This window comes from Mobula hypostoma, chromosome 26, assembly GCF_963921235.1.
Source record: "Mobula hypostoma chromosome 26, sMobHyp1.1, whole genome shotgun sequence".
NCBI lineage: Eukaryota > Metazoa > Chordata > Chondrichthyes > Myliobatiformes > Myliobatidae > Mobula > Mobula hypostoma.
The window spans coordinates 7,847,957-7,862,117 of record NC_086122.1 but is presented as its reverse complement, the minus strand read 5'-3'; the positions used below and the strand labels follow the sequence as shown (position 1 = coordinate 7,862,117).

Genomic DNA, 14,161 nt, shown 5'->3' with positions numbered 1-14,161 from the left:
GTGTTAGAAACCAAGAGATAGTAAGATGTAACAAGTGTTACATCTCCAGCAGTTACAAATGTACACTGTAATGGGAAGTGGAGTGGTTGCAGGAGATGGAAGTGCAAAGGAGATGCAGGGGTTTATCAAGAGGAAAAATGTACCTAGTTGTGTATTATCACTGAAGTGGTAGAGATTGTAAGGATTGATCTGTTGAATGCACAGGCTGAAAGGATGAAAAACAAGGCCTAAGGAACTTTATCCTTGATCTGTCCAGGAGGCAAATGGGAGACAGCAGAGGTGAGGAAGTAGGTGAGAAGTGGTCACTTTGGCGGAGGGAAACATTTTAAAGGAACATGCGTGAAATGCCTTATCATCGAAGCAGACTGGGCAGGGACAGGGGAATGGCGTCTCCACCAACAGTCAAGGTCGGATCTTGAGGCAATGCTGATGCTGACCCAAGAATTTCAGTCAGCAAAAAAGGTTGAAGAAGTTAAAACATCATCAGCAGCACAATGCTGGCCAATGGCCACAGACTATGTCTACGACCAATGAGCTAAAGCAGCTCGAACCGTGACAGGCGGGAAAATTAGCTTTTCCCTCCGGCAAGAATCATCGGCGCCATTGGAGTGGAGCAGGAGAAAGGGCGGTACAAGTCTTAACACACCTTCCCTCGTTATAATCTCATCTGTTCTCCCAATCAGCATTACATTGAAATGAGAACCAGTAATCCAACTCAAATCCCTTCGCCAGGCTTTCCACCCTTAGAGAGTGCACGGCGCCGTCTTGCGACGCTCACAACCGACAAGGCAAGTCAGCACACTGCACTCGACTTGATTCGTAAGCATGGCTCCTCCCAGCCGAAGGTGTTCGGCCACGCTCGGCAAGACTCGGTATTGTTCGTCAACCTTCTGGGTAAGTCGTGAACTTTCGGAGATTTGGAGCCGCCAGTCGCCCTGAAACCGTGTGACGCTGCGTACGAGGCGGTCTGTGTCGGAATCGCTGCTCGGAACCGCACGGCTTTCAGTAGTTTTCAATGAACGGGCTGGTCGCTGTAAGTATGTTAAGCCTTCGTGCGGCGATTAAACGGGATGGAAGTGAAGGCGGAACCGCCGGTTCTCCTCGGGCACGTCGGCTCGTGTGCGCGCCGGGTCCGGGTCAGTGGCTGACCCAGACCCTCTGAAGCGAGTTGTGGGGCCGGCGGCGGCGGCGTGACTCTCGGCATGCTGGCCGACAAGATGTGGCTTGGGCATTCAACTGCTGCCTGGGGCCCCCGATTTAGTGGAAGGGAGAGAGGGAGGAAAGGCAGAGGGGAACGCGGCCAACGCGACAGACAGGCCTAGGGAGGCACCAGGCGGCATCTGGGCCGAGCTGAGACTGGCAAGGCACCGGCCACATCAGAGTAGGTCTGAATCGGGAGTAAAATGCGAAGTAGATCGGGGAGTGACTCCCGGATTGTTTCCGGGTTACTAAGGGAGTTAGCCCAAGCCCATGAAAGAGGAAAGGGATGCGAGCTGTTGTCTGGTTCATTTTTGTAGGTATTTGAATTCTTTTGTGGAGTGGGGTGGAGTTAGATACAGCAAAGTTCATCACATTGTCTTGATTAGAAGCATGGGGTTGAAAGCTAGAAGAATATAATGTGCTTAGGCGGAACGAACTACCCTGGGTTTGTCTCCAAAAACTCTAGCACGTAACTTTTTCTGCCTGTCACAGCCAATACTAGCCGACAGATTTATTTTTATATAACTATTATGATCTTAGATGATTAAACAATTCCTACGTATTGGGGGCACGTAGCTTTGTGGAAGAAATGAAACATGGTCTTGAGGCAAAGCAAGGCGGAAGAATACATGCAATTCTACGACTTTCTTGTCGACTGTCATTAAAATTGTGTACCTATGGAGTAATAGAGATGCATCTGTGGAAGTGGGGAAACATTTGATCTATCAATACAAACCAACTCTAGAACAATTCAGTCAGTTTTTTTTTGTCAATGTGTAAGTTTTCCCTCAAGTGCTTGTCTAATTCCACCTTGAAAGCCCTTATTTAATTGCCCTTGGTTTCCCCACTCTTCTGGACAGTTTTATTCTGTAAACAAAATGGGTTCTCCTTCACCTTTGTCCCCAACTTTTGTAGTTTGTCTTTGCTCGCATGCCTCCTTAATACATAAGTAATACTGTTCCCCATGCTGCCAACCATAATGAAAATGACTTCTCTCTGCACCATTTGAAATCCATTAAGATCTTTTACACCTCTATCAAATCCTGTTTGCTCCAAGAACAACCACACTTTTTCTAGTCTAACTTTGTAGCTGAAAACCCTGATCCATGGAGTCAGTCCTTTCCTCATTCCCCCTTGGATTATCGCACATTTCCTTTAGTGTTATAGTCCAGAAAACATGCAGTATTCCAGTTATGACCTAATTGTTTTTCTAAAGTGCAAAAAGTAGGATTTTGGATTAAAGAATAGTGGAAGGAAGAAGGGTCACAGCTATGCTTTGATCCTGAGAGAGCATGTGTATTTGGAGTCCCTGCATCATCACAGAAGCTAGATAAACACAATACTAGAGGGAAGAGTATTCACTGAATGATAGCCTTGAATAGAACAGGCATCATTTCTAAGAAATCTTGGGAGTGAGCAGAATATAGTTTGACAGTTCTTTTACTACTGTATCTAGGTGAACTTTTACATTGAGCATTTAAGAGAAAGTTCAGAGCCTTAGAAGTCTAGTACGTAGTTAAGAGTTGCCAGATTATCTTTCTTATAAAGAAACAAGTACATTTTTATAGTATGATATCTTAAAATTTAAAAATATTTATTTAGTTACACAGTTCAAAGTGATATTGGTGGATTTTTCTCTGAAGCTACTGTTGTGACATTTTGCAGGTGAAAGTATTTTTAGCCATGAAAGTTATTTAAACTTGCTGTTCCTATGGTTTAGTTACTGAAATTCTATACATTTAAAGGTGCATCCTATTATATTGCAGAAAGCTCTTTCTTGTGAAAACCAAATGTCATAAGTTCATGCTTTTTGTATTTTATGGATTTATGTCTCTGTGTGTTCTGTAAACTGCAGTTCAGGTTTTGAATCTGCTTTGTAGTATAGATTTGAACTCCCAACTGCAATCCGTTGTTTCTGACTACTGGACTACTGGAATGCAATCTTAGTTCTTGTCAGATAATCGGGTTATAGTCTTTTATCCTGGTGGCACTTATCCAGTATTTTAAATGAGACGTGCTCCCAAGAATGAGATGCCAGATCGGCTTCCCTGAGAAGTGATATACTGGATGCCAGGGCAGAACTTGTTTAGAAATGAAGATGACAGACTGAGGAGCAAGTATTGCTGAGAAGTAAAAACACATTCAAAGTCAGAAACAGACTCTTTAAGGAGCTATCAAAAAATGCTGCCCAATGAGAGTAAGAACGAAATGTAATTATTTTGAGTGATTGTAAAACAGAAGCTGATGGTTTAAGTAAGAGTTATGTATTTGTATAACTTTCATATCCAAGGAACTCCCCAGTAAATATGCAGACAAAAAAAGTAATATAAACAAAATTTAGGGCAGTATCTATGGAAAGAGAACAGGCATTGAAACGGTTAATATTTCAGGTCAACGATCCTTTGTCACTTCTCATGAAGGGTCAGCGACTCAAAGTCCCAAGTAAAATTATTATCAAAGTACATATATGCCACCATATACAACCGTGAAATTCATTTTGTTTTGCGGGCATACTCAATGAATCCAATAATCATAATAGAATCAATGAAAGACAGCACCAACGGGACAGATAACCAGTGTGCAAAAGATGACAAACTGTGCAAATACAAAAAGGGAAAAAAATGGAGTCCATGAAAGTGAGTCCATCAATTGTGTGAACAGTTCACTGGGGTGAGTGAAGTTATCCCCTCGGGTTCAAGAGCTTGATGGATGAGGGGTAATAACCCCCAAATCTGGTGCTGTGAGTCCTGAGCCTCCTGTACCACCTGCCTGGTGGCAGTAGCAAGAAAAGAGCATGACATAGGTGTTCTTAAAAAGCTGTGTTGCTGCCCCATCTAATGATGATTATATATCCTTTTTTGAGAAGAAAGTAATTCAGAAATTTAGTCCATCTGATGAACATTGCAACAATAAATGGGGAATTTTATCTGTGCTGTTACTAGCTAGGTTTATTAACACAGTGCCCTGGTCAGTCACCAATAAACATATTTCTTTTTACCTTTTATTACCTTTTACCAAATTACCTTTTTTTTCTGAATTTAAGGGATGAAATTGAAGTAGCACGCTTCAGAGTTTTAAATTTTTACTGTTTCATGTTTATGCTGAAAATGTTTTCTTTATAAACCCTCAGAGGGAAAGGTGAATGTGTTGTCAGAATAATCTTATGGGACAGAAATGAATTATGTGAAAAAATCATGTCTAATTCAAGATATGCATGGTATTCAGCATCGTCTGAACTCAAACATTTTTCATGCTAGTCATTTCATAGAGTTGTTTCTCATGTTTGACATCTGGAAATGACATAAAAATTCAACTTGTGCAAAATGTGGGATATGCGTTACGATTCTGTGTTGGATTCAGCCATTTTACAATACACGTGAGGTTCAAGTTGTATTGTGCCCTCTGGTCATGGGGATGAAGCAGGGTGCTATTGACTGTTTAAAACATTGTAAGTGGCTCACTGTAATCATGTTTTGGGTGTGGCTGTATGCCTTTCTCAAAAGGAAACTTTAATGCATCCGGCCTGGGATTATTATTTCTTTTGGGGTACCTCAGGTGGATAACCTGGAGCAAAGTGGTCTTTGATTGGGAGACCTGCTCATAAGATGCCTGCTTCTTGTACTAGGTTGTGAGATTACTGATAAACTGCATTTACAGTGGGATTGATGAGAAGCTGTGATCAGATCTCCTTCATTTGGCTGTGCCATTTCAATTAGAAAACAACTAACAATATAATGTATGAAATACAGATTTTTGAAAGCTTGTTTAAAAAAGTTTTCAATTTTATTGCGATCTCTGGTGTTTTATTTCACTAAATTGTGAGCCAAGGTTTTCGATTAACCAATCAATTCCTGAAAAATGGTTGTACTTTGAAAGGGAATTGAGACCTTGTGAATGAAACAATTTTTAATGCTTTGGTAGAATTTTATGCTGAGTAAGGTTTATGGCTAAAAATGATGAAAGTCCTTGTTCATCAACTTAAATGGTGATTATTCAAAAATTGTGTATTTTTGTTCAGTGCGGTTCATTGTTAGAGACGAATTAGTCTCTGCAACATGTGAATCTTAACAGTTTAAGGAGACTCTGTATCTGTAAAACTCTCTATATATGTGCCATTGTAATTTTTTTGGCAAAGGTGCAAAGTACATCTGGGGGCTTATAATGACCCATTTCCTAATGGGGATAGAAAGTTGTTTTCGTGTTATAAAGGAAGTGAATACCAAACATGATTTGGTTCTTGACAATGCTGCAATAAAAGTAGAAACTAACCAACTGATTTTGATCGGATCACATGCCAGCAGCTTCTGTGTTGGCAGTAATCTCCAGTGGATCACTGTGCTGATATTCAACGTGGCATGGTGATGCTAATATTAAGAATTTATGCCAGAGTAGTGGGATGTTGGATTGTGGTGTAGAATTATTATTTATTCAACATTCAATCCAACAGGGGGAAATAGAAATTCAAATAAAAATTTTGAAGTTTCTCACAGGACGATGTTTCCTGTCTGATTTATGAAGCATTGATGTAGCCAAAATGAAACAGAATAAATTGCTCAATTGAAAGGATCACCTGTGTTGCAACTGGCACTAACAAAAACACAGTAAATATATAAATCAGAAAGTTGCTTATTAATAATGGCATTTTAATGAGCTTTCTGTTGGTATTTTAACTTGGAATGTTGAGTTCTCGAAGGCACTGTTTTGAAACCAAAGATACTTTGCAGCCTGTCCTATTGTGCTCAGGTTATTGAGGATTAATGCATTGCTTTTAGGAACCAGTGATTGGCATGTAACAAAAGCTGTGGGCCAATTTTAATTTGTTATTTGCAGTTACAGTTAGTACAGTGTTACAGTTACACACGGGAAGGCTCAGTGGTTTAATTTTGGAAGCTTTTTTTTATAAATCTGCGTGAATATATTTGCAGGGAGGGGAACATTTGTATGTTTACCATGTTATAGCAATTGCTCTGATTCCATTTTTGAGAAATGTGTATACTATTTTGTAAATTTATACATTATTTGCTTTTATTGAAGCTATTTCAAACGTTACGCATGATTAATAGGAGTGAAAACTTTTACAGTTTTTGCAATTATCAGTCAATGGAAAACGGATATTAGCAAAATAATTTTTATTTTTTGAATATGCAACTGTTGATTGATTTAATTAGTTTAGATGGAGAAGTACCATGTGTTATGCCTTTATTTCTTTGAGGGGTGGGGGGGCGCAGGAATGATCCATTTCTGATGGATTTGATTAGCCTTTCAATGGAATAACACCATCACTTTTTTAGCATATTATGTGAAAATACTTGTATGATATGAAAAATATAATTTAAGATTATTAAAATACAGAAACATAGAAAACCTACAGCACAATATAGGCCCTTTGGCCCACAAAGCTGTGTCGAACATGTCCTTACCTTAGAAATTAGGTAAATAGAATATGATTGGGAATTCTTTCATACAGTATGTACTTTTTGGGTTTTGATTTGAGGGTGATGAATTTCGGGAATTCTTTACCAGAAGGTGGCATTGGATGCTGGAAAGATGTGGGTAAATATCTGAAAGATTAGGGAGAGCTGCTATGGAAAAGATACTGAGTGGCAGGACAGTCTTGAAGGCCTCTGCTCCTATCTTGTGTTCTTGAGGTCTGAATTTATGTTCTCTTCCTTTCTTAATATCACAGCCTGAGGGAAAAAAAAACTAATGTAAGACTTCCAATGATTTTCATTAAGCGTACACTGAACTTGCATACGCTTAGTGAAAGCTTTGCACATAAGTAAACGAATCACTTCTCGGAATGTGGCCTTTTAAATATTCTTATTTATAAGCCTTGTATTTGGCCCAGAGTCCACTGCGAATGTATTGCAGCTGCATACTCAGGAAGAGTTGTAGGGCTGGGCTGTAAAACAAGTATCTCTGCTAGTTGTGTTGTTTATTTACAGCTTGACCTGTACAAGCTCATTACAAAGTGCAATTAATACAGATGTTTATAGTGTCTCGTTAGTCTTCATCATCAAATAGATTCCATCAAAAAGTTTGAAGAATATATGAACTTCTATGCTTAAGTGCATTTCTGAAACAGTTTCACTTCCACCCTAGCTGCCTTTGCTTGCCTATCTCACGTTACTATCTTTGATAATATGGAAGTTCAGAAAATATCACCACTACATCAGAATAGATCAGCTTAATAAACCACAATATCTACAAGGCTTTTCTTTTGCTACCAGTAATGCAATACTTCGATGAGCTGTTATGTACCAAATGGATTCTTTGCAGTGTACGGAAGTAGTGAATGGTGCAAATGATGGTCTTGGATGTTTTCCTTGTAATTGCAAGGTATTGGATGTTGGTAATGGAGAATACTGCAAGTCCTGTTCAGTGGTTCATTGGTGAGACTTGCAGGACATAACATTTTTATCAGCCATGCACTGGATCTGAAATTGTCATATACATACTGAAAAGATAGGCAGAGAATATCTAAAATTTTAGGTTAAGTGGACTGGTGAAATGCAATTCCATTTATCCATTGACCATAAAGTATTAAATTTGAAAGTTTGGTGGCTTTTCAGAAGACCACTGTAATAATTTTTAAATCTGCAACTTGATCTGGCACAACAGAATCATCAGAAATCATGTCATAAAATCCAGGCCTATGATCCAAGGTGTAGCAGTGGGCCCTTTTATATCTAAGTATTTGATTAAGTGACATGTACTCAACTTTCAAAAGTTTAAAATATCAGTGGTATGATGTGCTCATGAAGCTTCCTTTCCAAAAATAAGACACGAGTTGGCCTAATTTGGACTTTGAACAAGCCTGACTGCTTTCAATTTTTACTCCATTCAAAACAGTCATTAATGCTATAAGATCTGAGCTAAAATAAAACCACCTAATTAAATCTATTTCAAACTCCCTTATTCCATGACTTTTTTTTGCCTGTTGAGTTAGTAACTCTAAATATGCAAACAGGATATAAGGTGGTGTATCATTAGTGGCTAGTTCTATGTCTTTAGAAATTTATTATTTGTTTAATAATGTGAATAATTAAAGTTAATTTTTTTGGGCAAGGGAGATGTCCCTGGAAGTTCTGGTGAAGCTGAAATTTTTAAGGATTCTGTCCTGAAAAAAAAAATTGAGCAAAATTAAAGGAAAATATCATGGTTACTGAACTGTTTATTTGGGGATGAGTTTAAACTGAGCCCTTGGTCGCTGGAGCTGTAACCAGCAGCACCAACTGCTACACCATTTTACTACTGTTAATTGGTCTGCCTAATATGTGATGCCAGACTGCTGACTATTGGTGAACTGCTTTCTGAGATAAGCTGGCAAGCTGCTCAGTCCAGAGTGGATAACTTTGCTCACCCCAACACTGAACTGATTCTATAACCTATGGACTCATTTTCAAAGACTCTACACCTTATGTTCTCAAATTATTACATTATATATTATTTCTTTTTTGTATTTTTAGAATTTGTCTTGCACGTTGTTGTTTGTCTTTGTGTGCAGTTTTTCATGAATTCGATTGTGTTTCTTAGTATTTGCTGTAAATACCCACAAGAAAATGAATCTCGGGATAGTGTATGAAGACATTTATGTACTTTGATAATATTTACTTTAAACTTCTGGATTTTTAAGTTAGTGCAAAATTAATACCTGCTCTTAAATGCTGGCCTCACTAACAACATGCAAATTGGGAAATCCCCATGAAAGATGCATGTATATTCAAGGGAAACTTACTTTGAGAATTGAGCCAGGGACCTTCTGGTATGATTTAATGTTATCCTGGAATTGTCCAGTAGGGTAGTACATAAATTACATTATCTAACAGTTTAGTACACTTTTTGTTACATAAATGTGTAATTTTTGCCAAAACTGGATAAAGCATGTGGGAGGATTATTGTTTGTGTCTGCAATCGAAATGTTCAGTGAATATTTTGCTGCTCATTGGAATTTAGGGAAATGATTCTGGATCAGTTTTAATGTCAATTTTTCCCTCATTGGATATCTTTCAATCTTTGAGTGAAAAATACATAAAAATAAACTGTTAGAATTTTGATTGGTCCATTGGCGAAACTTGGGGAAGATGCATGACAAAATGGAAACATTGTGCTCAATGACACACTCTTTCCTTTATACATTTGTCCAAATGCTCCCCCTTTGCCGTGTCTTTACAATTTGAAAAGTACCATTATTAGGTTCTGTTCATATTATCTGTTAGCATGAACAAAAAAATTAAATGACTGATTTTTAAACTTTTGGATTTTATAATGGTTCTTTTAAAGTTGAAAGTAAATTTATTGTCAAAGTACGTACAGTGGTGTGTGTTTGTGAACCCTGTAGAATTTCCTTTCTGCATTAATACAACCCAAAATGTGAAGATCTAATCACGAGTCCGAAAACAAGATAGAGATCTCAATTAAATAAATAACAAAACTTAGACTAATTTACTTATTGAGAAAAATGATCCAATATTACATGTAACACACATAAAAGTTGCTGGTGAACGCAGCAGGCCAGGCAGCATCTCTAGGGAGAGGTGCAGTCGACGTTTCAGGCTGAGAGGGTCTCAGCCTGAAACGTCGACTGCACCTCTCCCTAGAGATGCTGCCTGGCCTGCTGCGTTCACCAGCAACTTTTATGTGTGTTGCTTGAATTTCCAGCATCTGCAGAATTCCTGTTGTTTCCAATATTACATGTGTTTGTTGGAAAAAGTATGTGAAGCTCTGGTTGCCTTTTGGAGTTAGGTGTTCTAGTCAATGAGATGGGACTGGAAGTGTTGGTTGCAGAGGTGAGGTGCCCTGCCCTGTACAAAAGGCACACAAAGTCAGGCTGCTGACAGCCTGCTCTTCTCAAGAAAGATCTGTTTATGTGCACCATACTTCGATCAAAACAACTTTCAGAGGATCTTGGAGGAAGAAGAAGAATTGTAGAGATGCATACACAAAAATATCTGGTTAGAGAAAATCAGTTATTAGATTCAACTTCATTGTCATTGTGCCGAGTGCAGATACAAAGCCAGTGAAATGCAATTAGCATCTGACCAGAAGTGCAAAAGAATAGTATTATTTACAAAATAACTGCGAATAAAAAGTAAATGCTACAGCACACAAATATAAAAGTACTGAGACAGTCCAATATGGGTGCAATACTGCTTAGCACTGTGATGTGAGATTCATCAGGGTCACAGCCTCAGGGAAGAAGCTCTTCCTGTGCCTGCTGGTGTAGGAGCAGAGGCTCCTGTAGCGCCTACTGGATGGAAGGAGAGTAAAAAGTCCATGGTTAGGGTGAGATGCATCCTTGATAATGTTTTTCGCCCTGCCCAGGCAGCGTTTATGGTAGATGTTCTCAGTGGTGGGCAACTGGGTGCCGATAATCCGCTGGGCAGTTTTCACCACCCGCTGGAGTGCTTTGCAGTCTGATACGGGACAATTGCCATACCACACTGAGATGCAGTTGGTGAGTATGCTCTCAATGGTACAGTGGTAGAAGTCCGTCAGTATCCTGGGACAGAGGTGAGCTTTCTTGATGCTCTGCAGGAAATAAAGGCGCTGTTGCGCCTTTTTGATCAGGATGGAGGAGTTCAGGGACAAGTTGAGATCATTGGAAATGTGGACACCAAGGAATTTGATGTCCACGCTCCACTACAGCTCCATTGATGTAGATGGGGACATGAGTGTGGCTCCTAGCATGTGTGAAGTCCACAGTAATCTCCTTGGTCTTCTGGGTGTTAAGGGCCAGGTTGTTATCGGCACACCACGCGGCCAGGTGCTGGACCTCGTCCCTGTAGGCCGTCTCGTCATCCCCTCTGATCAGGCCGACCACCATGGTGTCGTCTGCAAACTTGATTATGGATATTGATTATCTTTACCTTGAATTAAAATGACCCAAGATTTGGTAAATGTTTCGAATCTTGCAATCGATATTGAGTCTGTGTTTTATTTTATGCTTCTAATTTGGGAAATTTAAATGTTTTGATATAAACATTAAATCTACTAGTCTAACTTCGGAGGAGTTCAGCAAGGAGATTGAAATGCACTTTCCAATGTTATAGAAAACTATTTCACGGTTAGTAATCTACCCACTCCCTTTAATTTTGGCGGGAGTTCTTGCTTCCTGTAAGAACTTGGCACTAAAAATCAAGATCTGCGATCCTTGTGTAATTGCTCACAGTGCATGATGTTCGTGCTGCTTGCTGCACACATCGTGTGCTTGGGAATAATTATCCAATTATAATCTTGAAAGGGTTTTATTCCAACAGAGGATGTTCCAACTGTGTGTGCAAACAGTCTCGCAACAATTACTTTACTTCCTTCTCCTCCTTTTGGCATATTTTCCAATTTTTAGTTTTATTCCAATAAATTGCACTTTAAAAAACAAGATTAAAAGGAATGCAGGAACCAGAGTGACAGTGAGTGGACAGTATGGTAGCAAAACAGTTAGTGCATTGTTTTACAGTACCAGTGACCTGGGTTCAATTCCCAACGCTGTTTATATGTTCTCCCTGTAACCGTGTGGGTGTCCTCTGGGTGATGAGGTTTCCTCCCACATTCTAAAGACTTATGGATTTGTAGGATAATGAGTGTAAATCAGTGGCATGGACTCGGTCCGAAAGGCTCTGTTACCATGCTGTGTTTTTTAGATTAGGCACAATGTCTGTCAGTGCCTTGGTCTCACCAGGGCTGTCGGTCAATCATAACTAAGGCAGTCACCAGGCCAGTGAGTCTTATTTCAAGGGCTACATTGGGCCATATGTCTCATTTATGCTTCCTTCAGTCCAGTGTGAGGGGAGACCAAGTCCCAAACTCCCTGCTATCAATACTATTTCAAGCCATGCATAGAAATAAAACTGTTAAGTTTCACCAAAGCTTTATATGACCTTTGTGTTCCAACGCCTCAATAGTATAGCATTTCCTGCCTAATTTGCCTGCTACACCTGGATAAACCTTTCTTCAGCATGTGAACTAGTGCACCATGATCCCACTAGACCAGAATTTTGTGGAACCCATTAGTGCAACAATCTTCCAACTTTTCAAGTCCTGATTTATGCCTTTTTCTTTGTAATTTTATTATTTTCATGTAGTTTCCTATCAAATGCCCTTTGGAAATCTGTATACATTATGTTCACAGTATCCCAGGCCACTTTATCCTTCTGTTACACTGTCATGAATACTCACATTTTTAAACATCATTTTCACTTCATTAAACCACGTTGACTTTGCGTATTATCATGATTTGCCTTGGTAATGTTGAATTTCAGGCAACATAAGTCAAGCTAATAAAGCAATGATTTTTAAAAAATTCTCACACTTCCTTCAACAATGAAGTTGCATTTGCTTCCTTCCAATTGCACTTCCGGTAAGATGGTGGTGCAGTAAGATGCAGCAGCCTCTCGGGGGCAAACCAAGGGGGTTTTTGTCTTTTTTGTTGTATGTCTTTTTTACAGTCTCAAGTCAATGCTGGACTTTAAGTACTTAAGATGCTGCTGGTCTACCCTATTAGTGAGGTGCTTGTTGGCGGAGGAGCTGGACTTGGTGCAGACTGTGTTACTGCCTGCTACAGGAGAATGTTGGAGTTAGTGCAAGAAGGCAGTATGTGGTGTAACTGCAGATGATAGTCTTGAATTTTTTTTTTGTGATTGCGAGACTTTGGACATTGATAATGTAAGATACCCAGGCCCATTTCCCTTATTTGTTGGTGCTACAGACGGCAGGGACCTGTGTGGCCTCAGTTGTATTGAGGACTAGACCTCAAGCTGTGGGCTTGCCTGAAACTCCAGTCCAGGAGAGGAGACGTCAGAGGTGGTGTAGTGTGGCATCCATGCTCGGTTGGGGACTGGCATCTCCCATCGGTGCTGCCCTCCACTGTTCAATCAGTGGAATGCTAAGTTAGCTTGTATCCATTCATCTGCAGACTGCCAGGAACTGCGCCATCAATTTGCAAGATGTGTCAGTCAAGGGCATGGGGTATATATATTTTGAGTGACTGCATGTTTGCTTGCTATCTTGATGAAGGATCTCAGCCCAAAATGTCCACTATTTACTGTTTTCCATAGATGCTGCTGGGCCTGTTGAGTTTCTCCAGCATTTTGTGTTGTCGCTTGGATTTCCAGCATCTACAGATTTTCTTGCATTTGAGTATGCTGTGTGTGCCTGGTGTTGTGCTGTTTATGTTTCACACCTTGGCCCTAGAGGAATGCTGTTTTGTTTGACTGTATTCATGTGTGGATGAATGATCATTAAACTTGAACCTCCAATCTGTTTGTATCTGTCTTAGAACCTAGTGAACTTAGTCATTTGCTATCTCCATAACTGCCTATTTTGGAACACACTGGGCATCCCATCAGGTTTGGGGATGAGCCTAGTTTTACAACAATTAATATTACAGTATTGAATAAATTAATTCCTTAATGTCATTGGATACTTTGTTTTGTATAAATTTATGTGCATTAATTGACCTCTGCAGTGAAGACATAATGTCTTTAATACCACTTGCTTTATAGTTTTCCTGCCATTATATCCATGAGGCTGATATTTAGTGCGCTACTATGTTTGTTTACAAATTATTTTTTGCAGTTGATCTGTCCTTTATTAGTTTTGCATCACTTCAACTTCTGAAAATATCTATCTTCATTTGCCCAATTCATTAATGAAGTCTTTACATCAGAACGCAAGAAAATAGGAGCATGAATAGGCCTTCAGGCCTGTCCCACCATTTAATATTATTATGGCTGATCATTGCTGGCCTCAACTCACCTTCTGTGCCGTTTCTCCATGCCCTTTTGTTCTTTGATCTATTAAATCTTCATCTATCTCCACTTTAAATACTAGTAATGATCCAGCTTTATCTTATCAGATTGATGTGAGCCTTGCATAAATCTAGAGTTGTAATAGCTCCCTTTGAAACAATGCATTAAGCTTGTATTGAGACAATTAGATATCAGTGTACCATTGGACAATCAAG

The 14,161-nt window shown here is 39.5% G+C and overlaps 1 protein-coding gene across 1 annotated transcript in view; it reads left to right on the top strand.

Moving 5' to 3' along the window:
* The first annotated feature begins 889 nt into the window (after positions 1–889).
* Positions 890–14,161, top strand: part of LOC134338037 (protein tyrosine phosphatase type IVA 2-like) — an 87,188-nt gene continuing 73,916 nt past the window's right edge. Inside the window, exon 1 of the mRNA XM_063033551.1 lies at positions 890–1,033. The gene's annotated coding sequence lies outside the window, so the exon portion shown is untranslated. The remainder of the gene's footprint in view (positions 1,034–14,161) is intronic.